The following is a 27864-nucleotide window of genomic DNA, read 5'->3' as shown; positions in this document are numbered from 1 at the left end:
AGAGTTCAAATGCCACCAAAACAAGGAAGATGACATACATTTGGAGCATCGTGACATCGCTCTTGTTCTCTAAAATCAAAGAAAGGTCATGTTACTCATTCTTAGTAGGAGCAAGCACAGTTGATAGAAACTCCCTGCAGTTTAGACAAACATTTTAAAATGAACCTTTTCTTCAAAAGAATAATAGCATTTAAAAATAGCATTCATTTTTTATGACTCAATTCAGTGCAAAGTGGGGGGAGTAACACTAAAGTGTGTGGTTTTTTTTAAAAGTGCCACATTAACTAAAAAAAGAAAATGGCAATTTTCAAATGAAGGCTGTAACACCAAAGCAATGAATGGGGTTCTAAAGGCTTTCTCAGGTGATACAAGTTTGAAGCATCTGGTGAGGTTTCAAGATGGTAAATAACATTTTAAGGAAAAGTAACAGAAAGTTCTCCAGAAAAAAAACCATAAAGCATATATACAAGTTTGTAGGGAATGCACAAATACTAACATTTTGAGACTCTTAGTCCCCTTGGGAAAAAAACCATTGGTTGGTGTTAAAAGATCACAGCCCAGTCCCTACTGCTATTCCCACCAGCATCCAGGAACCCACTGGGCCCCATAGGCACACACATTTAATCTGTATCCTCAAAGTTCTGCTTAAAACCCTTCACAATATCGTGTCCATCTATTTTCCTAATGCAACCACCCAGTATTCTATCACCAGAAACTAAGTTCCAACCATAACCATCTATTCAAGGTTTTTACCACAGGGCCATACATAATACAGTATATAAATCTATAAAGTCCCAGTAAGTAAGACAGTGTAGAAGAGACATAAGAATATATTACAGACCAATGTAGCAGAACCTGTACATACTGAGCAATCCCACTGAATACAAGTCTAAACGGCATACAAATTAGTGAGGGAAAAGGACTATGCATCAGACAGGCTGGCTTGTGCAACTAGTTTGTTCACATGGAAAACTATTTCCTATCTTATTCCCACACACAGAAATAAATTCCATGTGGATTTGACTTATGCTGAAGAGCAGAGCAAACTTTTAGAAAAAAGAAATATGGTAGAATCTCTTTATAACCTCAAAGTACACCGTAGTAAGATTTATTAAACAAGATGCAAAAAGCACCAACCATAAACAAGCAGACTTAATAAATATGACTTAATTAAAAAGTAAAACTTGAACACAACAAAGCACATAAAGTGGAAAGAAAAGCTACTGGGAGAACATATTTAAAATTTTAAATATCAACAAAAGATAAATAAAATAACCAGAACATATCTATATATATAAAAAGCCAGTGACTGGAACGCTGTAACGACTGGAACAACCAGTCACTATGATGCCCACTGCGGTCAGCAAACCAGCCCAATCAGTGGGGTGGGGCTGGCCAGACAACAGCCCCCCCATGGCCCTTCCCCCAGCTCTGCCCCCAATTGGCCCCCCAACACCAATCGGGGTGGGGCCGACTGGCCCACTATGCACAGCCCCTCCCCACAGCTGCTCCCCCAAATCAGGGGCAGGGCCTGCCGGCCAACCACTCACAGCCCCTCCCCCCAGCCAGCCCAGCCCTGATTGAGCCCCAATTGGGGAGGGCCGGCTGGCAAACCTCCAGTTATCTCCTCCTCCCAACAGGCTTGGCTCAGATCCACCTTGATTGGGGCCGGACCAGCTAAACCCCACCTGTGCACGAATTCATGCACTGGGCCTCTAGTAAAGACATAAAAATATATAGAAGGGGGAAGCAATCTAATAGAAAATCATAAGAAATACAAATGATAACAAAAGAAGAAACTGAAATAGCCAAATAAACATTAGAAATGATGTTCAAATACACCAGAAATCAAGAAAATATAATATTTTAAATTAGCAAAAATTTGTAAGTCTGACAATACCAAGGCTTGGCAAGGATATGGAGCAATAGGAACTCCCAGACAGTGATGTTAGGCACTGAAATTTGTACAATTCTTCTGAAGGATGCACATACCTATGTACAAGCAATTCTACCTCTAGATCCAAACTCTGGAGAAGCTATTAACCATTCACAGGAAGAACATGTGCCACATGTTCATAGCAACATATTTAATAGCAAAGCATGGAAATGTCCAAAAATTCCACTGACAGAATAAACTACACACTATAATCCTAGAATACCATAAAGCAAAAATGAAGGAATTACTGCTATACACATCTACATGGATATATTTTATAGAGAATGTTAAAATGAAAAAGCAAGTTGCAGAATATACACACATATGATACCATACTGTACAAAGTTTGGGATCCTCAAACTAAACACACAGCTTATAAATATACATGCATATAATGTAAGTAGAAAGCCATACAAGAAAATGATGCTTCAGGATGATGCTTCTGTAGAAGGAAAATGGAAAATGGCATCTGGGACAGGTTCACAGGCAGCACCAACTATATGTGCAATATTTTTAAATACAACTTTAAGTTTTTAATGTAAAGCAAAAAATACACAATGTTAAGATTTAACTATTCTGTATAGAGGTTATATTATTCTATTTTGCTGTGTTCGTAAAATATTTCAAAGTATGAAGCAACTTGCATTTTAAAGAATAGGAAAAAGCAACAGAGACTGAAATTTACCAAGTGGTTGCCTCCTGATATTAAGCCTTTGGCTATGAGTAGTTTTTACTTATATTTTTCCTAATCTTCTATATTTTCTAATTTTTTTCTTTCATAAAGTCAACCCAGATACTTCTAGCCCAATTTATTCTCCCATTTTACTCCCAAATCCAACACTGTACTTTCTTGTTTGTTTGGTGGAGAACTTGGCAAGGAAGCATGCACTGTTTCCTCCACTTGAACATGGGTTCTTGGAGGTCATACCACATGCATTCTCGTTTTTATATAAATTATGTATTGAATGCCTACGAGGTGCCAGTTACTATGCCAGCAGCTAGAGAAACATAAATGAACAAAACATGCATTTCCCTTCCTCCTCAGAGTTTAGTCTCAATGAATATATTAAATAAACGTAGGAAAAACTATATAATTAAAATTGTAAAAATGCTATGAAGGAAAAGAATAGGTGTTATAGGACAACACAGTAGAAAGGCCTAATAAAACTTCAATGGAATAGGAGAAATAGAAATATGCCAGGAAGGGAAGGTTGAAGGGCCCTGTGGACAGAGACAAAACCCACCAGAGTCTTTGTCACTGGGCTAAAGCACCTCGAGGGCAGAGACTGCTTCTGATTTATATCTGTACGTGTTACTTACATAGTGCTTAACAAATGCTTCCTGGTTGATTCTAAGGCAGTCTCTGAGCAATCAGGAAATTCTGTGCCTGCAGCTCTAGGGCAGGAAAGCAGTCCTTGGGGGATGGCACCAGAGGCAAAAGTAGTCATTTAGAGGCAGAACGGAATCTGAGCCCATTGTGTGTGGTAGCTCAGCCCCTCAAAAAGCACTTGCTATATATTCTCTTATACCCACCTCATGAGAGAGCTATTCTACCTCTCTCTCCATCTGTCCATCTATCCATCCCCTTCCTGTTCAGTACCTTCATCCCCACATTATTCAACAATTTAATTCAATACATTTAAGGGAACCCATGTGTGTCAAGCTAGGGATATGAAGACCCACACAGCATAGCTCTGCCTCAAATAACTTTCTGTCTAGACCAGTGAATCTCAACTAGGGGTAATTGTGTCCCCCGGGGACATCTGACAATGTCTGGAAACATTTTTGGTTGTCACAATGGGGTAGGAGAGGGTTTACTAATGGCATCCAGTAGGTAGAGTCCAGGGATGCTGCTAAACATCCTACAATGATGCTTACAATGACAGCCCCCCACAAGAAAGATTTATCTGGCCCCAAACGTCAATAATGCCAAAGTAGAGAAACCTAGCATAAGTTATTTAGAACCATGCCTAGAATTGACTCCCAAAAGCAGGGCGAGTATTAGAGGTCAAGGACCAGAGGCAAGCAGGTCAAGTGTCAGAGGACAGTATTAAAATCAGGTCACCAGGTAAGCATATAAAAAATGTCCATAGTGCCCAAATTGAGAAACCTTCTCTAGAGAATTAGTGGCATAATCACATCACAATATAGCCGGAGTATAAGTTATTGACCAAATACAAAGGTGGGGCATATAGTTTAGAACTGGGGTGAAAAAGCTTCCTTAGAAGTGACATCTAATTCAAACCCCCAAAAATAGATAAGTTAGAAAAGGATGTAAGGATGGAGGAAGGATAAAGGGTCTATTACAGACAGAAGGAACAGCTAGCAGGCAAGTAGGACTATGAAATGAAAGATATGTTCGTACAATGGAAAAGTAGGGAAAGGCTATTGAAGAACTGAGAGGCAAACAACCCAGATCATAATGCGCTTGTACCATAGGTTAAGAAATGTGGACTTTATCTTTTGGGCAATATAAGCCACTGATTGTATGTACACAGACAAGTGTCATGACCAAAACTTGTTTTAGGACATTCACTCTGGAGAATGGACTGCTAAGGAACTGAACAGGAGGACACTCTGCAATCCAGGTGACAGCAGTGGCTTGACCTAATGATGGTTCTGAGGATGGAGGGAGACATTCAAGAGATGCTTCAACAGTCAGCATTCCACCAAGATGTGTGCCTACCATGGTCCTCTGCCTAGTAATTCAAAAGGCCCCAAACTTCCAAACTTAAACGTTTCTTTATAATTCATCAGTGGCCCAACCCAACTAGAGTTATGTGGCAGCAAAACCAGAACCTGAATGGACTTGAGGCTATTTATAGTACATTTATCATATTTTGGGTGATAGTTCAAGGTACAAGTATTAATGTTTGATTATAGGTGCCATGAGATAGACATGGGCCCTCAAGGTTATGGATTGTATTACAGGGGCACACAAACATGAAGGTATAAAAGTTATGATGGGAAAGCACAATGATGACTAAATACAGCAGAGAGATCAAATGTCACAGGAAGGAAAGAATCTACAAATATCTCTCTGAGAAAGTGATATTGAAACTGAGACCTAAAGGATAATTAGAAACTATGGATCTGAAGGGACTAGAAAGAAAGAAATTGAACTGAAGCAAAGCAGAACAGGGGAAAACCAGAGAATAGGAGGAAATAATGGTTGAAAGAAAGCTGAGGGTGGGAAGCTCAGAGCCAGTGGAATCATGGTGGAATGCAGCTTCAAGTGTAGCCTGGAAAGGCGTTATTACCCGGAAGAAACCCTAATGGAAACTGGACCACACTTTCTGATGTTTTGGAAGGTGCTTTGCATCTAAAAATAAAATAAATCTAGGGAGTGGAGTTTAAAACACTTAAACATTTATTTTGTGGGTTATTTGGGCTGGGGGGAAATAACCTTTCTGTGCAATAAAGCACACTTAAAATGCACTGCAAATGGACAAAATGGGCAATTGTATACTGAAGCACTTAGAACACTTACAACGAGTTTGAATAATAATTTAGGTCATCAGCAATATGCTGCCAACTTTGTAAAGCACTATGGTCTGGCAGGGTGTTTTAAAATAATAAATTGACCAGAAACATAATTGAGATACTCAGATGTCAATTGGAAAGATTTTGGCGACATTAAAATTTCCAACCACAAATATATCAGTATAAATCATACCCTCTATTTTGAACTTATGACAGCTTCAAAAGCAAATGCTAGTATTCTACCCCAAATATATGAAGGATCTAGCCATCGACAGTAACTATTTTAATTGGTGAATACTTATTATCCCACACCAGAATATTAGACTTTTAAAAACCAGTGTTAGGGCTGGCTGGCATGTCTCAGTGGTTGAGTGTCAACCTATGAACCAGGAGGTGACGGTTCAATTCCCGGTCAGGGCACATGCCTGGGTTGCAGGCTCGATCCCCAGTGTGGGGCATGCAGGAGACAGCTGATCAATGGTTCTCTCTCATTATTGATATTTCTCTCTTTCCCTCTCCCTTCCTCTCTGAAATACACACACACACACACACACACACACACACACACACACACACACACACACACACAGTGTTAGCACATTTTAACTAAATGTACCTGGGAGAACTGGGGAGGCGGGGGCAAGGGGGGGGAATCAAGCTTTATGTAAGGGAGGCAACACTTCACAACTATTACTTAGTTTCTTTGTGAATCTGCTATTTATTTATTTATTTTTGTTAAACCATCTCCTCCCCCAACTTTTGTTAGTCATCTATTTGCCACCCAGTCCCTCCTAAATTCCACAGTTATAGGAGCCTGAATTGTAGTTTTTCTCTCTTCCATCATGCTAGAGGAGTTGGAATTCCCTCTAAGGAATCCAGTGTTCCAGTAATTCAACTTCCTCAACAACAGGAACCTTCTCATTCTCTCCAGCTCTCATAATAACACTCACATCTTAGACCCACCCTAGAACCTGAATTCTGAAACAACCTCCTTTGAATACATCGTTTCCTTCCCCTTTATGCCTCCTATACCTGTTTGCTCATCCCTCCCTTCATCCATCCATCCCATATTCATTAAATATTTGCCTTTTGCCAAGTTCTATTCTAGGTGCAGGAAGGAAAGCATTATTAAAAAATCTATCTCTATAAAAGCCTAAGCGACCATCGCAACCGAACGGACGACCGAACAGGCTGCATGGGGCGACCAGACCGGCAGGGGGGGTTAGTGAGGGGTGACCAAACGACCGAGCAGCAGGCTGCATGGGGCGACCAGGCTGGCGGGGGGGGGGGGGGGGGGAGTTGGGGGCAACCAGGCCAGTTGTGGGAGGCAGTTTGGGATGATCAGGCCGGCAGGCAGAGGCAGTTAGGAGCGACCAGGCTGGCAGGGGGGGCAGTGAGGGGCAATCAGGCAGGCAGGCAGGTGAGCAGTTAGGAGCCAGCGGTCCAGAATTGTGAGAGGGATGTCCTGGATTGGAGAGGGTGCAGGTTGGGCTGAGGGGACCTTCTTCTCTCCACCCCACCCCCCATGCACGAATTTCATGCACTAGGCCTCTAGTAAAGATATAATAATCCAGACAGAAATCTCCACCCCCATGTAACATACAAATAAGCAAATAAGTGATACTGAAACAGAGTATTTAGCAAGTGGTAACTTTTTACTTTCTTCATGTCCTTAATACCCCCAACCCCATCCCAGTCACTCTGAATAGATGAACTTGGTTTCTATTTTATGGAGGGCAAAGTCCACTTGATGTGAGTGAGAAGGGTCTTTAAAACTTCCTTTCTCTATTAACCAATGTCACCCCAATAATTCAATTAAAAAACACACACAAAAAAAAACAAACTAACTTTCTCTGTGACTCAAAATCCCTGCAGGTTAACATTTACTTGTCCTTCCCTCCAGGGTCCCAAATGTTTTTCCCTTCATTCTATGGCTAACCCCACCCCTCTCTCTGTCACTCCCATGTCAGATCTGTAAAGCTTTATTCAGTTATCTTACCTTTCTTGAATTCTGAATTTGTTAGATGTATAGGTTATGAAGAGGAAAAGATAGTATTCCAGATGAAAAAACAAAACGAACAAGTTACATGAGTAGGAAAGAATAGGGAATGCTTATGATAAAAGCAGTAATAAATCTGGTCTTATAGCATAGCAGGGTGCATTGGATGGTGACAGAATACAAAGTTAGATGGATAGGGTGGGACAAGATTACACAGTATGTTAAAAGCCACACAGTGTAGGTTGATGGTTTCTGAACAAGAAAATGCTCACAATGAAAGTAGTATTTAAGGAAGATGGGACTCAGAGCATGGGATGAGATGGGATGGAAAGAAAGGATTTAACCTTGGAATAAGAACTGGATCAGGATTGAGGGCAGGGATGGTAGAAGGCAAGAGGGTGAGGCAATCATCCTGCCAAGTATATTGAGAACCTGCTGAGTGTGGAGATAGTGACAAGGAAAAAGAAAAAACCAAAAGACATTTACCAGAGAGAAATGGACAGAACCTGATGACTAACAGCATAGTTGGATCAATTTCAATCAAGTTCTTGGCAGTGTAATTGCTACAAGATGGAAGGCACAGTGCAACATTGGTCAAGTTCCTAGAGTCATAGGCCTGGAGGTTGGAAAGGGCTGGGGCCTCTGAGATCATGTGATTAGCACACCCACTTTATAAATGAGGAAGCACAGGCCCAAAGAAGTGAAGCGATTTGTCCAAAGTCACAAAGCAAGTTGCTAAGAGATGAGACTGGAACACTGTCTCCTTTCTGCCTTTGGAGCTCCCTCCACCACACCCTGGGGCTTCTTCTAGACCCATTTAAGCTCCTATTTGTTCACTGAGACCCTCAGGTGCCACACTTCCACCAATGAAAACTGCACTATGGAACCAGCCACCTGAGTTTGGCCTCTGCACGAATCTGGTCCAGGAGAGTTAACTCTCGGTCATCAGGGCAGACTCTACCCCGGGGCCTGACTGAAGATAAGCCGGCCTTGTCCTTTCATGGGGAGCCCAGCTCAGACTGTGCTATGTCTCCAGACACTGTTTTGAAATTTCTAGTAAGTCTAAAGGCAATAGAGTAAATAAGACACACACCCTTCTCTAAGGATTATTAAAATGATTTTGAGATTAAAGAGCAAACCATATTGACCCTTATTGTTTCCTTCTTCCCCTCCTATTCTGACTCAGTAACAAAATTTAAGCCACGTGTATGATTCCCTGGCAAAGGCTGGAATTTGTACTAGTATTTGGTAATCTTCATACTATCAGCTCACAGAACATGGCTGATAATAAAAGTAGTCTATTGTATTTTTAGTGGTGTGTATACATTTTTTTTTCTAGACAACATTCATTAGTAAAATAGGAGTTTCTGGGTTATTTTCTAGAGAACTTTGAGCCTTAACGTAAGTTAACACGAATATAGCTTCCAGTATTTTATGGAAACCAAGCATAGTAATTTACATTAAATATGGACACCTTGGGTATCTCATTTCCTCTGCCAGTATCAAAAAGGCCTTTACCAAGCTACCATGGACTTGACCAAGCATCCATATTAAAACAGATATTTAGAGTGAACTGTTCTGAACTATTTGAACTTATTAAGAGCTGCCTGAATAAAATCATTGGGTAATACTGAATAATTTTATAACAGAAGTATTAAGTATTGTTTGTGTTTTCTCCTCTTGCTTTTCCCAAGAGTTGCAATACACATTTTTTAAAAAGATTAAAAAAACAAAACAGAATAAAATATGCCAAATCCTTCTTTGGAAAAATATTGTCAATTATGTGTTTTCAAGGACAAATTTTCAAAGTAACAGTGCCCACAGTGATGACAGAATTGCAATTAAAATGTACACAATTCAGGTACCAAACTCAACCCCTTGGCTTATGTTTTCTTCTAACTTAATTTCCTCATACTACTCATTTTGAAAAAAAAATTTTTTTTTACCACATGCTTTGAGATTTCAAAAGCCTAAATTGAGTACATCTGTTTGTTCAGCAGCTTTAAGATACTCTCTTTTATGACTAAGGGGCAGGTGCTGTTCAGTTTATTATCATCCATGTAAACTAATGAAGCCCTTGAACTTAGAGTGAGGAAAAGCACTCGGCTTAAAGTTTAGAAAGGAAGGAACTACACACCAGCTTCCTTTAGAACAGCCTGCTTTTTCAGCTTCCTGTATAAAAATAATATTACATTTTTACAGGAATTTTTTAAAACAATGAATAAATTATATTTAAGCCGTTAAGACAGTGAAGCTTCAAATCCTTTAAAGAGCAAACAATTTCTTCCAATAATTTTTATATTTAAATCAAGCCAGGAACAGAAAAAGAGATTAATAAAAAAAGTAGAAATGTGGTACAAAGTTTACAGTGGATTATACAATCTTCAGATTATCATACATTCACGTTTTCTTCCAGTAAATGACAAACACTAAGACTTTTGGCTTTAAAAGCCTCAAATACCAAGCTACTGTATTTGGTAGAGATGATGAGGGAAAGATTTTCTCTGTTGGTGTGGTTGCTGCTATTATTGTTATGGAAGTATTTTGAAAAAACAAAAATATACCAAGTTTATTATTAAATGCAGTTACTCAGACTCTAACTGAACCAGAGAAAATCGGCTATTCTTTATAAAAATAAAAATAAAATGTATGCAGAATCTCAAATTCCAGGGGAGAGACCAGTAACCTCCTCAAGGTACAGGCCTTAAATGTCCTCTCAAACTTCTAGGAAATCACCAAGTTACCCAGCAGACTGCTTCCATGGCCATCTCTCACATAAATGGAAAAATATTGACAATTATGTGTTTTCAAGGACGAATTTTCAAAGTAACAGTGCCCACAGTGATGACAGAATTGCAATTAAAATGTACACAATTCAGGATTTCCACAGCTCATGTGTGTACAGCCAGAAAGAGGATTATGCTGTCCATCAACACTAAGTTCTCTCCATGCATACTTCAGTATGCCATTACTATGCATTTAGAAATTTTCTATCAATGGTTGTTAAATGAACTAAAGCTTATCATGAAATTCAACCTATTCTTCTTACAGTACTCTTTCTTGAATGTTAACATTTCATTGTATTCAAATATTCAAGATTCAAGTGTGTCAGAAAATTCCAATCACTTGACTGTTTAGGAAAGAGCAATACAGATGTGGGGAACTAAAGATACAGGAACTATAGTTTCCTGGATGTTCTTTAACCCACCCTAGTCCTACCCCTGCATAGTATCCAGCATGGGAATAGCAGCTGTTGCAAATCCAGGGCTCAGAGAAGTGTATGGCCCTGGCCTACGAGACCAAGCCAGGTGAACAGTAAGCTCTAGCCCTGGAAGCACCGCATTCCACTGCTATGACCTGGATCCTGTGAAGTAAAGGGCTACCTGGAGGAAAAGCAGTGGTGGGAACAGAAGGCAGAGGTGGCTGATGTCTGGGACGAGAACTTGGGGTTTGCTGTCCCTACTTGAAATAGGACACTTGGAGAAGACAATAACAGAAAAGTGTCTTCTAGAGCTCCCAACAACCCTACTGTGCCCCCTCCCCAGTGCACTTTGCAGGATATTGCCACTGACCTTTCTGCACCCTCCTTCCCAGTAACTGCCACTCCACATGCACTACATTTACCTGTTTATCTTTTAATCTGCCCATAAGATTTTAAGATCATTGAAATGGAGGAGCTCATCTTTTCATCTCTGTACCTACCCTAGTTTCTAGAAGAGAAATCGGCACAAAGCAGTCATTCAGTATTTGTTCTTGAACATTTTGTAGAAGAGCTGTTAGAGAGCAAAATAAAGTCTGTCTTCTCGTATGTTCGCACCCCTCCACCCTCCTCAATTGCAACCCACCTCTATTCTATTTTCAATGTTCATTCCTTATATCTGATCAAAAGCCACTATCAGGAAAGGATATAATAAATCTATTCATTCTAAAAGGAAAAAGATATGTGGTTGACCTCTCTTAGTGGCTCTGCAAAATGAAGCAATTCCAATTATCTAAATGTGAATGGGAGAGAGATTCTAGGTGGCAGCCCTGGAATCACCCCACAGGGGCAACTGCTTTCCTTTACACCAGGCAGGTTCACCACACAGAAAGGATTTTCTGTTTATTTTTTTCCTAAGTCTTCGGCTCCTTTGATTTTGCCTAACTGCTATCTCTATCTTCTGTCCTCTCTCTGGTATCCCATGCCTAGGCTCACTTGAAAACAATAACTTGGCCACACAAGCAACTATACTATTTTAATTAATATACTAAGCAATTACACAGATAGCCATATAGCACACTTTATTTCATATTTGTCCATTTTCTTTTACAACTATGTTGGAAGCTGCCTAGCGATAGGAGCTACATATACTTCTCCACACTGAGTCCGAGCCCAATGCTGAGCACATAGTAGGTAAGTATTCAGTGGGGTACTACAATAAAATTTGTAATCCAGCAAACATAGAAAATGTTTTATATAATAACTCTACTGTTACAAAAGCACTCAAAATTATCAGCCAGCTAGAATGAACAATGGTAATACTGGGGCTGTTAAAAAGCAATTCACATTTATTTAGAGTTTATTATAGGTCAAACTTTAACCTATGCCCTTCTCAGACAGTCTCTCATTCAATCTTTATGGGGTTTTGGGAGGTTAAATACCTCCAAATTATACTGTCAAGTGGGGCAGGTGGCAGGCTGATTCCAGAGTCTATATTCAACCAACTCATGAATTTAAAAATGTAAGATCCCCCAAATATTTCCTAACAGTATGGCTAAGCAGATGTACAGTGATTTAAAAAAAAACTGCTTTAAAATAACTCTTCAGCTCTTAGCCCCTACCCATGCAGTTTCCTCTGTGGGAACATCTTCATCCCACCTCCCTGTCTATCCGGCAAATTTCACACATCCTTAAAGTTACCTCAAGCATTCCTTCTGCAACACCTCCCATTGCACCTTGCACACACTGACATTCTACCAATAGTCCTGCTGTAATCCATGTATCTGTTTATTATTTGTCCATGAGAATCTGAGCTCCTAGAGTTAAGAACCTTATCTTTTCATTTGTGCATCTAGGTCTCTAACACAGTACCTACCACACAACAAGTGCAAGGTCAATAGTTTTTCTTAAAATAATTGTGGGAGTAGCATTAAGATTCTTAGTTTGCAACATCTACCTTTCACATCAGATCTGTATCAAGATCTACATTATAACTTTCAACTCAATAATTTAAATTTGTTTCCATAGCAATGAGACAAAGTGCTTCTTATAATAATGAGAAAGGTAAGCTAAAACTTAAGGTTCAACCCACTGAAATATTTCACAATCATTTGCTTTTGTTCTCAATATGAAGAGACAGAATGACAACTTTCTGTAATTTTTTCTCTTTAAGAACACTCTAACTTTACCCCTTACAATAAACCAAAACTTATTTTTCAAACATCATCTTATTTCTTCACAAATCCAAAATGTCTATAAAAGAACAATACATCTAATCAAGCCATAGCTATATTTCAGACTCTATCAGACCAAAAGATATTTTTAAAGTAAACATCACTCCTTCTGACAACTGACCTTTTAAGAAAGATGTCATGTTCTATAAGAAAGAGAATACAGGAGACACCTCTTTGGGCTCTAATTTAAAACATGGCCTAAATTAGGCAAGGGGGGTTAGTGTTAAGACAATTTCTCAAGGTCACTTCCAGCTCAGTAATTTTGATACAAAGGAAAGAAAAAATGGATTCATTTTTTCATTCTTAATTAGTCTGCTTACTTTCTGAAAGTTAGCTGATTTCCATGACATTAAATTTCAATTTCATCCACATCCTCCACCCCTAACTATCAGACCAATAAAAAGCACTGGTAGAAAGAACCTAGACAAGCCTAAATTCTCATAATGAAAACAAAAGTAGGAATGTAAGGATGGCTCAGCTTAAGGGAAGGATAACTACATTCAGCTATAATCTCTTCAGCATGGAAGCCCATGACATATAGGTGGTGATCACACATCCTGATAAAGCTACCCAGTGAAAATGGAATGGGGCACCTACGTCTTTGAGTTAATTAAACAAACAAAAAAATCTCATCTTAAATTTATTGAGTCTCTCAAAGCTTACAATAAAAAAAAACCTGTCTTTCTCAAAATTTACTACTGGAAATTTATAAATAATATTATTTCCAATAGTAAACAATTCTTTTTTGGTTTTGCTCCTTTATGACAAATGGAATGTCTTCATATAACGAAACTTATCGATATGTTTAAAAGCTAAGATTCAGCTAGATCAATAAACTAATAGAACTTCCCTATGTTATCCTACTGAGACCAAAATATCGGACATGCATCTACTTATTGAGCCTCACTTATGTTCACTCATTAGTATCTCTGCAGCTTCTAAGCAGCATCTGAAGAACATGAATTTCAGGAATAAATTAGGAGAATAGAAGAAACTCTAAGAAGTGGTGAAAAGGGGAAAGAAGGAGCAAATATGCTCAGCCCAGACATTCAAGCAGATCAGGCCTTTAAAGGTTCCTCCCCATCTGAATAGACAATGTTCAGTCTTTCTGGCTAAGCTTCGACTCAGGACATCACACCTAAACACTCTCTACTCTATACCATGAGGATAGTATGTCATTACAAATGAATGTCAAAATTAAGGGTGTTCCCCCCCCCCCATTCTGGTTCAAGAGCTCCCTTTGAGAAAACATTGTCAACCATCAACTAGGCAGATTATATATTAATCCATGTCACATCATCATGTGGTTTCATTATTTTTTCTTCCAATATTAGCCAATAATAAATCATGGTTTCTATGCCTCAGCATCCAGAGACCAGACACAAACCTGCAGGGAAGTTAACCATTCACCCGATTGAGTACAACAGAGCTGTAATTCTCTATATTATTATTCTATAGTGCAGGCAAGGGAAGCAGGGGCCAGTTGCCTCTTTAAAATTGCTATTCTTTCAATTTTGATAAATTCCAATTGAACATCTAAATTACTGCAGCTTTGCTGAATTGGCTCTGTGAAGGCATTGAAAACAGACTATATGTGTAGCCAAGTGGTCTGTGTGCTTAAATGCAAAAATGTAGCTGCATCACTGCAAGATTCCGCTGTGATTGCGGCAGTGGAAACAGGAATCCATGGATGTATCCCAGGTTCCTCAAAGGCCATGGACTCTAACAAGCACTGAGCAATATCACAAAGGGTGTCAACAACACTAAGAAAACCCGAGCTCATTCTTGTAGCTCAAGCATTTCCTTAGTGAGAAAAAGAAACAAGAGGCTGGAATACTGAAAAAGAAATACCTTTATTAGACAGATAGTATATTCTTATTCTCTGAACAGAATGCATCAAACTCAAGGCTTCCTATACAACACAACTTCCCTGAGCACCTTTAATCGGGTGCTGGGATATGGAGATAAGTAAGACCAATTCCCTGACTCTAAAAGATTTGTCAGGAAGACAGACAAGAAAACAGACAATCACAATGCAGTGTGGTGAAGAATACTAGATGACAGCAAGGTGTTTTGGGAGCACTGGGGGAAGGAGACTTTAACACAACTGGGCAAAAGGATCAGCAAAGGGACCCCAGAGGAAATAAGGAATGCAGCTAAATCTTAAAGAATGCAATAGAAAAAGGATAGGGAGGTGTGGAGGGAAGGAGCAATTCAGACAGAGGGAGATGATATGCAAATGATCTCTCTGATTCAGTACTTTTTTTCACTCAACATTCTCTACCTCACTATCCTCCTGTAACTTGAAAGCTAAAGGAACAGGAAGCCCCCAAATAGAGGAAATATCACAGTCTCAAGTAATAGCTTACAGTGTGTGACTATTAAATAAATTTCAAGATGTGTGACATGAGAGGAAGCATTACTTGTGTTAGCACATATTGTTTGCTGGACACATCATTACAAAGTTTGAAAAGCTAACAGATTTAAAAGCGACGATTAAGCATGGAAATTCAGTTGCATTTGTTCAATTAGAAAAAAGGCTTTTATAAATCTAAAAGTAGGTGGAGTGGATGAGGTGGAATCACTTTAGGAAACAAAAACTCTAAATTAAATAGCTTCTTATCTGCACATATAACCCTTAATTATTTCCTTGAGTCCTTGAGAAGGGGAAAAGGATTCCCTACGCAAAATAGTATTTAACATTTAATGAGTGATAACTCACACATTTTCTCATTTATATCACAACCAGAAGAAAAGTAACATTATCATCTCCATTTTACAGATGAAAGAGGTAAGGTTAATCATGGTTACAGCGAGTATAAAGGAGGCAGATTTAGAATACAGGTTTTCTGACTCTAGAATCTGGGCTCTGGTCCTGGCACTATCACAAACTAGCTGCTTAGTCATATTGTTGTTTTCCCCTCTACAAAATCAAGGAATTGAAAATTTTATAATGTTGAGAAGCAAAGTGTTAAAAGAGTAGCTTGCTCTTTCAACCATACAATTTTAAAAAAGGATCAGGTTCATGTTGTCATTATTATTAAACTAAAATCATTTACATAGCCCTTGGCCATCCTATCCATTTTAAAATAATTCCTCTATTTTTCCCCCTTTTGTTTCTTCCCTACAATTGAACACCAGCCATAGTGGTGCATCTCAGCAAACAGCTGTTACGTATTTTCAAAATCCCTAAATATAGTACCTTGATTCAGTTTGGAGAGAAACTCAACCTTGGAATATGGATGCTAAGATGATTAATCATCTCAACCAGAGGCCTGGTGCACGAAATTCGTGCGGGGGGTGGGGGGGGAGGAGCATCCCTCAGCCCAGCCTGCACCCTCTCTAATCTGGGACCCCTCGGGGGATGTCTGACTGCCAGTTTTGAGGGGACTGGGGGACTACAGCTGAATGGGGCAGGGCTGAAGGGACTGGGGGACTGAGGCTGGATGAGGCGGGGCTGAGGGAACTGGGGGACTCCAGCTGGTTGAGGTGGGGCTGAGGGGATGGGGTGTCACCATTTTGTGAGGACATGATGGTCAATTAGCATATTCCCTCTTTATTAGATAGGATTATGCTGGTTTCACTCCATTTGTAAAATAATTATAGAATTAAGCCTTTTTAATAATAAAAATACCTTTTAAAAAGTTACAACTTGTTAAACAAGGGACAGTTTGTTAATTACTCATCACTAAGTGAGATTAAGTTTGCAGTGAAATACTGATGTAAACTTTTACAACAATCCCCCACATTCCACCCCCAGATTTTCCTCCTATTCAACATAATCCTGTCAGCCACACCTGCCACTACTGTTACAGCTATAGTTACCATGACTACTGCAAACAGACTTAACAGAAATAAAAAGCATATTTGGCAATTAAACCCAAGGGAGCATTAGCTGCATGCAGAACTACTTTTGGAATATTCGAACTCATTCTACAGAATACACAACCAAAAGGGAGATCTAGGTACAGCAAAAAATAAACTTTAAGAATACTTAGATTTGGTCTCATAGATTTACCCTAGACTTCAACAAAATAAGATCTCTCAGACATCAACTTCTCCAAGGAGGCCCCTTATCCCACTCTTTTTAAAAAATATATATTTTTATTGCTTTCAGAGAGGAAAGGAGAGGGAGAGAGAAATAGAAACATCAATGATGAGAAACATTGATCATCAGCTGCCGCCTGCACCCCCTTCACTGGGGATCAAGCTCACAACCAGGGCCTGTGCCCTGATTGGAATAGAACCATGACCTCCTGATTCATAAGTCAACGCTCAATCACTGAGCCATGATGGTCAGGCTATCCCTTTATGTTTATAGGCTAAGCCCTCTTATTATTCAACTGTAGTGTTCCTTGTCTTTACCACAGCATTTATTACACTATAAAGAAGAAGAATATAAGGCTGTGCATTTTAACTGTTTGTCTCTCTTACTTCTCTGAGCCTCAATATTCTCATTTGTCTTGAAGAAGAAATAGTTTAAATCAAAACCTTAAAAGAACCATATAGTATAAAGTTAGAAAAATTTAGCAAAAGAAAAAAGAATATTATACACAATACAGTAAGCAGAAGAAGGGAAATAATGGAGATCAGAGCAGAAAATCAATGAAATAAAGAAGAAAATGAAACAACCAACAGCTGTTGGTTTTTTTTTGTTTGTTTGTTTTTGAGAATGTAAATAAAATTGATAGCCCTCCAACTAGACTGAGCAGGGGAAAAAGAAGACACAGAATACCAGTATCAGGAATGAGAGAGGCAATATCACCACAGATTTTATAGATATGAAAAGGATAATAAGGAACTATTGTGAAAAACTTTATGGCAATAAATTCAATAATTTAGATGAAGTGGACAAAGTCTTTGATACAAAGTACCAAAACACATTAAAAAACAACAGATAACTTGAATAGTCATATCTATATTAAAAACTGAATTTGTAGTCTAAAATCTTCTCTCAAAGTAAAGTCTGGATCTAGATGCCCTTATTGGTGAGTTCTAACAAATATTTAAGGGAAAAAATAGTACTAATTCTACACAAATTCTTCCAGATAATTGAACAGGAGGAAATAACTCCCAACTTATCCTCTGAGGCCAGCATTAACCTGATACTAAAGCTAAATAACAACATTACAAAAGGCTATTATGTCCCTTATAGACACAGATGAAAGCTTTTTAAACAAAATTGAACAAATCAAATCCAAAAATATATAAAAGGGATAAATCCATCATGACCAAGTGGGGTTCATCCCAGGATTGGAAAGCTTGTTTACCATTCAAAATACAATCAAGGTAATTTACCATACAGTAAAAACCATGTGATCATCCTAATAAATGCAGAAAAAAATAAAATCCAAAATCCATTCCTGATTAAAACTCTTAGCAAACTAAGAATAGAAGGGAATTTCTGAAATCTGATAAAGGAAACACATACACACTTACAGTATAACATTGGTGGAAAACTAAATAATTTCCCTCCAAGATGAGAAACAACATGAGGGTGTCCACTCTCATCATTTCTATCCAGTATAGTATAGGCTCTTGTTGGTGCAATAAAACATATTGCAAACATCCAGATTAGAAAGGAAGAAATAAACTGTCTTCAGTAAAAAAATGACATGATTATTTATGTAGAAAATCCAATGAACTCTACAAAAGAGCTACTATAATTAATAAATGAGTTTATCCAAGCTGCAGGATATTAGATCAATATACAAAACTGTATTTCCATGCTAATAATAATTTTATATTGAAATTTTTTAAAATATCATTTATAATAATGCCAAAAATATGAATTAGAGATAAGTCTCTAAAAGATGTGAAGATCTATAGTTTAAAACACTGCTGAGAGAAATTAAAGACATAAATGGAGAAAAATAGCATGCTCATGATTTGGAAGACTCAGTATTGTTAAGAAATCAATTCTCTCCAAATTGACAAACAGATGCAATATAAGGCCAAACTAAATCCCAGCAGGCTATTTTGTTTAAACAGACAAGGTGATGCTGAACTTCATATGGATATTCAAAGGACCTAGACTAGGCAAACAGCTTGGGGGAAAAAAAGTTGGAGGACTATCATTACCAATTTTCAAGACATTATAAAGCTACAGTAATTAAGAAATGTGTTACTAGTTCAGGGATAGACAAATATATCAGTGGAACAAAACAGAGTCCAAAATAGACCTGCATATACAGACAATTGATTTTTTACAAATGTGCAAAGGCAATTCAGTGAAAAGAGGTCAGTCATTTCAACAAATAATGCTGGAATAACTAGATACCATATCCAAAAAATATGAACTTTGATACACACCTTGCACCACACACATATATTAAGTAAAAAAAGATATTTTTAAAATGTAAAACCTAAAACTATAACAATTCTGGAAAAAAACAGGAGATAATCTCTGTGATTTAGGATTAGGTAAAGCTTTCTTAAGTATTATACCAAAAGCATAACTCATAAAAGAACAAATTGATGAACTGGTGGTTAGTGTGCATCATAGCTACAGGTCGAATGGTCGAACAGTCGGACACTTAGCATATTATCCTTTTATATATATAGATGCTTAACTCAGTCATTAGAAAAATGCAAATTAAAAATGCAGTAAGAGCCCTAACCTATTTGGCTCAGTGGACAGAGCATCAGCTGCGGACCAAAGGGTCCCAGGTTCGATTCTGGTCAAGGGCACATACCTTGGTTGCAGGCTCCTCCCCAGCTCAGGCCCTGGTCCGGGAGTGTGCAGGAGGCAACCAATAGATGTGTTTGTCTCACATCGATGTTTCTCTCTGTCTTTCTCTCTCTCTTCCACTTTCTCTAAAAAAAAAAAAAGTCAATGGAAAAATATCCTCGGGTGAGGATTATAAAAAGATGCAATAAGATATCACTAAACACTTATTAGAATAGCTAAAATTAAAAAGACTAACCATACTAACTGTTAACAGAGATGTGGAGCAACTGGAACTCTCATGCACTGCTGGTTGGGAAAGTAAAAGGATACAATAACTTGAAAATAATCTGCTAGTTTTTACAAAGTTAAACATACACCTACCATATGATCCAGCTATCCCACTCCTAGGTATTTGCCTAAGACAGTGGTCGGCAAACTCATTAGTCAACAGAGCCAAATATCAACAGTACAACGATTGAAAATTCTTTTGAGAGCCACATTTTTAAAACTTAAACTTCTTCTAATGCCACTTCTTCAAAATAGACTCGCCCAGGACATGGTATTTTGTGGAAGAGCCACGCTCAAGGGACCAAAGAGCCGCATGTGGCTCGCGAGCCGCAGTTTGCCGACCACTGGCCTAAGAGAAAAGAAAGCATATGTCCATACAAAGATTTGTATATAGATGCTCAGATCAGTTTTATTTGTAATAGCCAGAAACTGGAAACACCCAAATGGCCATCAACAGTAAATATCCACATTCCTCTGCAATAAAAAGGAATAAACTATTGATATACTCAACATGGATGAATCTCAAAATAATTATGCTGTGTGGAAAAAGCCAGACAAAAAAGAGAGTATATACTATACAAGTCCACTTATATAAAACCCTCGGATAGGCAAACTAATCTATATGACAGAAAGCAGATCAGCTGTTGCCTGGAGATGGAGGCAGAGGGGAATAAGGGTAAGATTACAAAGGGGTACAAAGAAACTTTGGAGGTGATATTTTCATTATTCTTACTGTGGTTGCTGTTTTATGGGTGCACATATGTGTCAGAACTGATTAAACAGTATACTTGAGACGTGCCATTTATTGCATGTTAATTATGCCTCAATAAAACTGGAAAAAATAACTGCCTAAATTTTATATCTTTTTAAAATTGCCCCTTTTGCAACAGCACCTGAAAATCATTGTAGCAAAGCAATTGATGTAACTGCCTCAAATACACCCTTTCCTTTAACCTTTACTCTATATAAACACAATTGTCAAAGTAAATTACTATTGGATGGAAAAGTGAACAAACTGGTCTCTCTGGATTGCACAGTGGTCTGTTTACTGGCTTCAAATGAAACCTGAATATTTAGTAAACTACCAGTACTAAAGGCTTGGTCACTTAATATTGAAAATATTATAACCACAAACTGCACTAGAGCAATTCATTAATTCAAATAAATATTTATTATACATATATTCTGTCTGGCATAGTTGTTAAGTGTTGGATTTCATGCAGAATGCTCAGTATGAAATTACAGAGCCATTCCATATTTACTATAGAAATAATTTGTAAAGTTTTAGTAATTACATTTAAATAACACGACCAAAGAATAACGATGGAAATAAGCTGACTCTTCTAATACAATAAAAGTTAAAATAATAAATGCTAGTGATAAGATGACTAAAGAATTGTACACTAACAACTTAGAATTCCGGAACAAAGGTATGTCTTGAAAACTAAGTGAATTCAGAATAAATATAAAAAAGTACTTCTATACACAGCTGCAAGAGTGGAACTTCTCAGTGCCAAGTCCTCCAGCAAGGAAAAAAAAAAAAAAGATGTGAAAAACTTAGGTAGACAGATCCAAAATTATATATATGTAAAATAACCAGAAAGCTTGAAGTAAATTCCCTAAATACTACCATCGAAGACAACACTCTGTTTCACATCATATTCTTTTCTGTTGATTTTAGGGAATTCTATGCTAACCGGACCAAGGGAGGTGATTATACCTGATTAAAGATGTAAGTTTATTTAATTATCTTACCTAATAATAGACAAACATGTAAATTGACCGTACCTCTGTTACGCCCACAGCCAATCAGAATGAGTATGCAAATTAGAAGGCCAAAGATGGCGGCTGCCCAGCTGCTCCAGGCGCAGAGTGGCCAGCGGGGCAGGACACCTGCTATGAAAGGGAGGACGGGGGGGTGAAGGAATCTACAGGAGTGGAGTACAGCAGCGAAGACAAGACTGCAGACTCCGGAGTCTGCAGCAAAGATGAAGATGACAGACTCCGGCCAGAGTCTGCAGTGAAGCAGTGAAGACGAACCGGCCGGAGTCTGCAGCAAAGACCAAGAAGGCAGACTCTGGCCGGAGCAAAGGCCTGGGTCCCAGGTGCCGAAGGAAAACCGGTGCTGGAAGCCAAGGGAAGGAAAGCCTATTGCACGAATCTCTTCGTGCAACGGGCCTCTAGTCACAAAGAAAATTCAATAGGTCTACATATCTTGCCACAGATGTATAGGACATTGTATAACTTGTCAAGGGTATCTATTTGCAAACATTTTACTATCTTTATTTACACCTGTAGTGGTACTTCTCTTTTAGGCTTTTTCTATAAAAGAATCAATGAACTCATGCAACAGACATAAAATCAAATATCCCTTGTTAGAGATAACTGTTGATAACCTTGCACTTCAGATTCCCTTAAAAATTGTATTCCTTTAGTAAAATGTTCAGGTTGCCTCTGAACTGTCATATTTTGTGTCCTCAAAGGAACAATTTTACTAAACAATAAGCTTTTAGTGAATTATGACTGACATAATGATCCTCTGTCACATATTCTAAAGACAGCATACCCAAATTCATATCCACATTATAAACCACTGCTAATATTCTAAATATTCAGTAACCCATAACATTCCAGACCACAGGTTCTACAAGCATAGTCTGTAAATAGCCTCATTCCTATAGAGAAGCAATAACTATTATAACAAAAGGTGAAAGCCCGGCCACTGTGACTCACTGGCTGAGCATCAACCTATGAGCCAGGAGGTCAGGGTTCGAGTGTGACTCAGTGGCTGAGTGTTGACCTATGAACTAGGAGGTCAAGGTTCGACTCCCGGTCAAGGCACATGCCCGGGTTGTGAGCTCAATCCCCAGTGGGGGTCTCTCTCATCATTGATGTTTCTATCTCTCTCTCCCTCTCCCTCCCTCACCGAAATCAATAAAAATATATTTAAAACAAAGATGAAAAACAAACCATAGTACCTTCTGTTTTCATTTTCAGATTTTAAAAATGAAGGTTCTGTTTTAGATAAAATGGTAAGAAAAGTATCCAAAAAGTAGAAGCATTCAACAGCTGATAGTTAACATCAAGTCCACACTATGGAAGTTTTCCATCTCACCTCCAATATTTACTTTAATTAAAATAATAAATGACCCTTGCTGCAGTTTGAGTTCCACTCAAACTCGGAAACAAATTTGTGTTTCTTCATGACATCTCCACCACTGTCAATTATTGCCCTACTGTTACATTTCCTTTTGAAAGAAAATATTGTTCTACTGCCTAACATCTACTGGTAATTTATAATGTGGCTGACACTATGCTAAATACTTTATTTATTTATTTATTTTTTTAATATATTTTATTGATTTTTTACAGAGAGGAAGAGAGAGAGATAGAGAGTTAGAAACATCGATGAGAGAGAATCATCGATCAGCTGCCTCTTGCACACCCCCTACTGGGGAATGTGCCTGCAACCAAGGTACATGCCCTGACCGGAATCGAACCTGGGATCTTTCAGTCCGCAGGCCGACGCTCTATCCACTGAGCCAAACCGGTTTTGGCAATACTTTATTTTTTTTAAAAAATTTTATTGTTGAAAGTATTACATATGTCCCTCTTTTCCCATTAACCCCTTGTAGCCCGCCCCAGGCTTTTACAACCCCATTGTTTGTGTCCATGGGTAATATAGAGATGCATACAAGTTCTTTGGTTGATCTTTTCCCACCCACCCCTGCCTTCCCTCTGAAATTTGACAGTCTGTTCCATGCTTCTATGTCTCTGGATCTATTTTGTTCAACAGTTTATTTTGTTCAATAGATTCCACATATGAGTGAGATCATGCGATACTTGTCTTTCTCTGGCTGGCTTATTTCACTTATACGCTAAATACTTTATATGCAACATTTCCACTCACCGGAATATTTTACAGCTAAATCGTGTTATTAACCTTAAGAACTTGCCCCAGGTCACAGAGCTATTTCACAGTACATATATAATAGTACAGAGGAAATCCTGAACCCTTTAGCAGTGAGTCTCCCAAGCCAGGCCCCAGTAGGACCACACCTGCCTGCAAGTGTGGACTCATCTAACCACGAGCACTTGGTGTGTACTTACTCTCCAAGTGGTTATTATTCTCTAATTCATTATATGCCTTAACATGGAAGAGAAACAACATCATGACAGGACTAGGTGATACGACAACTTATCTTCCATGCTTTGGCTTTCAGGTACTCTTTGTTATCCTAATCTTGCAAAGTCAGGCAAGGCTTCTTTTGTAAGAAGACAAGACTATTTTAGAGCTATGGGGTAACCTAACTAGTAGTGTGACTATTACATATTCAAACAATTCTGATTTTAAATCATATCAGTGTTTATCGTATAAGCAATAAAGTATACAAATATAACAAACAGGCTACATGAATAATTTATCCTTCTCCCCCGCCTCCCAAGATTTGCCATTTCATTAATGACAGCATGGCACAGTGGTTTCAAATGATGCTCCTGGAGCCTCTGCAGGGTGACAGTCCAGCCTCCACTGCCCTCTGAAAATATACTGGGGTTTCATGAATAACACACTCAGAAAATAAGTCTACAAATGCCCTAGCCAGTTTGGTTCAGTGGAGAGAGCATCGGCCTGCTGACCAAAGGGTCTCGGGTTCGATTCTGGTCAAGGGCACATACCTCAGTTGCAGGCTCCTCCCTAGGCAGGGCCCTGGGCAGGGTGTGCAGAGGAGGCAACCAATCGATGTTTCTCTCTGTCTTTCCCTCTCTCTTCCACTCTCTCTAAAAAATCAATGGAAAAATATCCTAGGGTGAGGATTAAGAAAAAAAGAAAGAAAAAAAGTCTACAAACCACACAGTCCCCAAACCCTTATTGCATTTCTGTACACTATTTTGCCATCTTTGAGATTTAGACTACAATTTAAATTCAGACTTTCCTAAACATTGGAGCAAGAACTGGTTAACTAGCTTTTGCCTTGTTTGTCTATCAACGACTATTCAGCAGAGAACATAAAATTCGTCAGCTACTTCAACTACAGAAACTACAGTTAAAGCACATTAGGAATGTCTAATTATATACAGAATACATATATATTACTTATAATCACTTATCAGATTCTTTATAACTGCTAGGCAACACATTAGCCTAAATTCTACACACACTTAAATAGAAGTGCACTTCAATTGTTTTATACTTTTTATATTTCAAACAAATTCTTCTTAATTAGACTAAATCTGGGTAGAGATAAAATGTTTGGATTTCCCCCTATTACTTAATGCTCCTTTTTCAATTATATTTATCAGTCATACAAAAATCAAATAAGCGAAAGACCGTGTATGTGAAAGTGATCTTGTCGCCTTAGGTAGTATATTAGAGGAGGGACCCTGACAAGCCCAGAAACCAACTCCAGGAGGATTCGGGCTCTTTCTTCAGGGCCCCGTGTTTACCAGTCTGTGAGAGCTGCTTACTCCCTCCCTGACATCTAGGCTGTCACCTTCTCTCTTTTGAATAATACTACCTTTGAAGAATTAGTAAAGAATGAAGCTAACTATCTCCTAAGAATAAAATCATTTCTGATGCATTTTAACTATATTTTTCCAGGAGCTAATAAGAATGCCTCCAGAAATCAACATTCTTTAATTTCACCTCTGATTTCAAAAGGGATACAATTTGCAGGGGTCTGGGATCTCAGCATCGAGATTTTTCCATGTAATCATGTACTAAACTAATTTATGCAAGAATTAAATATATCTTATTGTAATTTCAAAAGTTGAGATGCTATAAGCTACTCAATTTGAGTTCTTAGAAATGCTCTATTGTATTACAACTTGCTAAAAGACACTGACCTGCATTTGGAGTCAGGCAAATTTAGTAGGAGTTCTTTAGCAAAAAAATTAAATAATTGTTAAAAAATGGTTCACATCTCTGCTGCAGGGGGGGAGGGGGCTAGGAGGAAACTAAGACACTAAAACATATGCAATTTACTATAATATCTTGTCATATGGCAGGGTGTTAGGATGAGAAGTGTTCAGCCTACAAAAGTAATACAACTGTATTTATGCCTTAAAATGAAAACAACAAAAACCAACTTCTCCCAAGTGTGAACATAATATTACTACTTTTTTTTTTTATATTTTATTGATTTTATTACAGAGAGGAAGAGAGAGGGATAGAGAGTCAGAAACATCGATGAGAGAGAAACATCGATCAGCTGCCTCCTGCACACCCCCTACTGGGGATGTGCCCGCAACCAAGGTACATGCCCTTGACCGGAATCGAACCCGGGACCCTTCAGTCCGCAGGCCGACGCTCTATCCACTGAGCCAAACCGGTCTTGGCATAATATTACTACTTTATATAAAGATGACCATGTTTTTCTCATATTTAAGTAACAAATATTATGGCATATCCAAAGTACCAGTGGCTTGGTTTCCTGAGTACAGAGGGAAGACAGAGCTGGAAGCACATTTACTTCCAAATTAAAGGGTAAAAAACGAAAGTCAAATTCCATTTCTAGACTAGTGTTCCAATAGTTATTAAGAGATCAGAATCAGGAGTCAGATTTCAAGATGCCAAGATTTGAAATCTATAATTCATTTTATTTTTATATAAAAGATGAAACTAAGATAACATCTGCTATTCAAAATACAAAATTTAAGTCTGGATGAGAACTAAATTCCTACTTTTAAGGTAAACTTCCAGTCCTTTCTATTCACAAATAGGACTTGATTTATTAAGTTCCCTGCTTTGTATCTTCAGAGTTGATCAAAGCACATTTTCTTAGTACAATCTGTATTGCTCCAAGTGTTTTATAAACATCTTTTGTGAGAGTTTACAGGAGTGATCTGAAATCATATCCAAGGTCTCATCCCATGAGTCAGTTATTCTTAAAAGGAAGCAGAATCTGTCTCTATCACCTTTATTTTCCCATCTATCACAAATCTAATTCTAATCTGTCACAAACTTTAAAAAAAAATCATTGGCAGGACTGTCAGTAGGTAATTACTGGCATTAAATACTAGGCAGTGCAAAGAAAAAAGAGAAAAGGTAATTTCATTACCTGCACATAAAAATTACAGATCTACACGATATCTAAATTTCCAGTCCCTTAGCCAATAAGGACAACTCTCGGGCTTGTTTACCATCTACCCCTACACTGATAACTCCCAAGTCTGTATTTCCTGTCCTCTCCTGAGATACAAACTGTCCATCTAGCTTCCTGCTGGAAATGTGCACTTGAATTCATTAATTCACATCAATATTTACTAAACACCTACTACTGCCAACTAGAGTATGCTAGGCTCTGGAGATTGATAGCAAAGAGAACAGACAGTTTCTGCCTTGTGGGGCTTCTAATGGTAAAGGAAGCCAAACCAATCAACAAATCATAAAAATGGGTAACATACAACTTGTGATTAGACCTATGTCCCAGTCTAGGCTGGTCTAAAACGGAACTTTTATTCACTGAACTCTGACCTACTTGCCCCTAAACCCTTATTCTTGGATGGTATCATTACAGGTTACCAAAGCCACAAACTTGGGAGGCATTCTAGACCCCCACTTCCTCCTCCAATCTCTCAACCTCGGGGTCTGGTCTGTATTTCCAGAGTAGATGGACAGGGTTGGCTCCACCCAGAACCCTTCCTTCACTTCTTTTGGGCACTCCAATGTGATGCTGGTAGAAAGCTTCCACAAAGACCCCAATGCCTAGTGAAGGCACAAAAACCCAAAGCCAAGAGAGCCCCTGGGCTTTTAAAGAGTATAGCTGGGAGGGAGAAGCTCTTTCTTCCCCTTGATTGGAGAGTGTGAAGATGGCTGCTACTCTGTGGAAAAACCTGAGAGAACAGAGATAGAGGAAAGAGCCCCTGTGATAACAAGTACCACTTCTAATCCTCAACATCACTGGTCTCTGCAGCATTTTCATTTTTTTGTGTGACCTTCTCCAGGAATCTTCCAATTAATCTCTCTTTTAACTTAAGATAGTTTGAGCAGGGTTTCTGTTACCTGTAGCTAGGATTCCTGACTAATAGCTCCTACATGTTTCCAGCCTGTTGTCT

The 27864-nt window shown here is 38.5% G+C and overlaps 1 protein-coding gene across 1 annotated transcript in view; it reads right to left on the bottom strand.

The window, feature by feature from the left end:
- Positions 1 to 27864, bottom strand: part of MRTFB (myocardin related transcription factor B) — a 200172-nt gene that overhangs the window by 150395 nt on the left and 21913 nt on the right. The gene's annotated exons all lie outside the window — the stretch shown is intronic.

This window comes from Eptesicus fuscus, chromosome 4 (genome assembly GCF_027574615.1).
Source record: "Eptesicus fuscus isolate TK198812 chromosome 4, DD_ASM_mEF_20220401, whole genome shotgun sequence".
NCBI classification, from domain to species: domain Eukaryota; kingdom Metazoa; phylum Chordata; class Mammalia; order Chiroptera; family Vespertilionidae; genus Eptesicus; species Eptesicus fuscus.
This window is presented reverse-complemented; position numbering and strand designations above follow the sequence as displayed.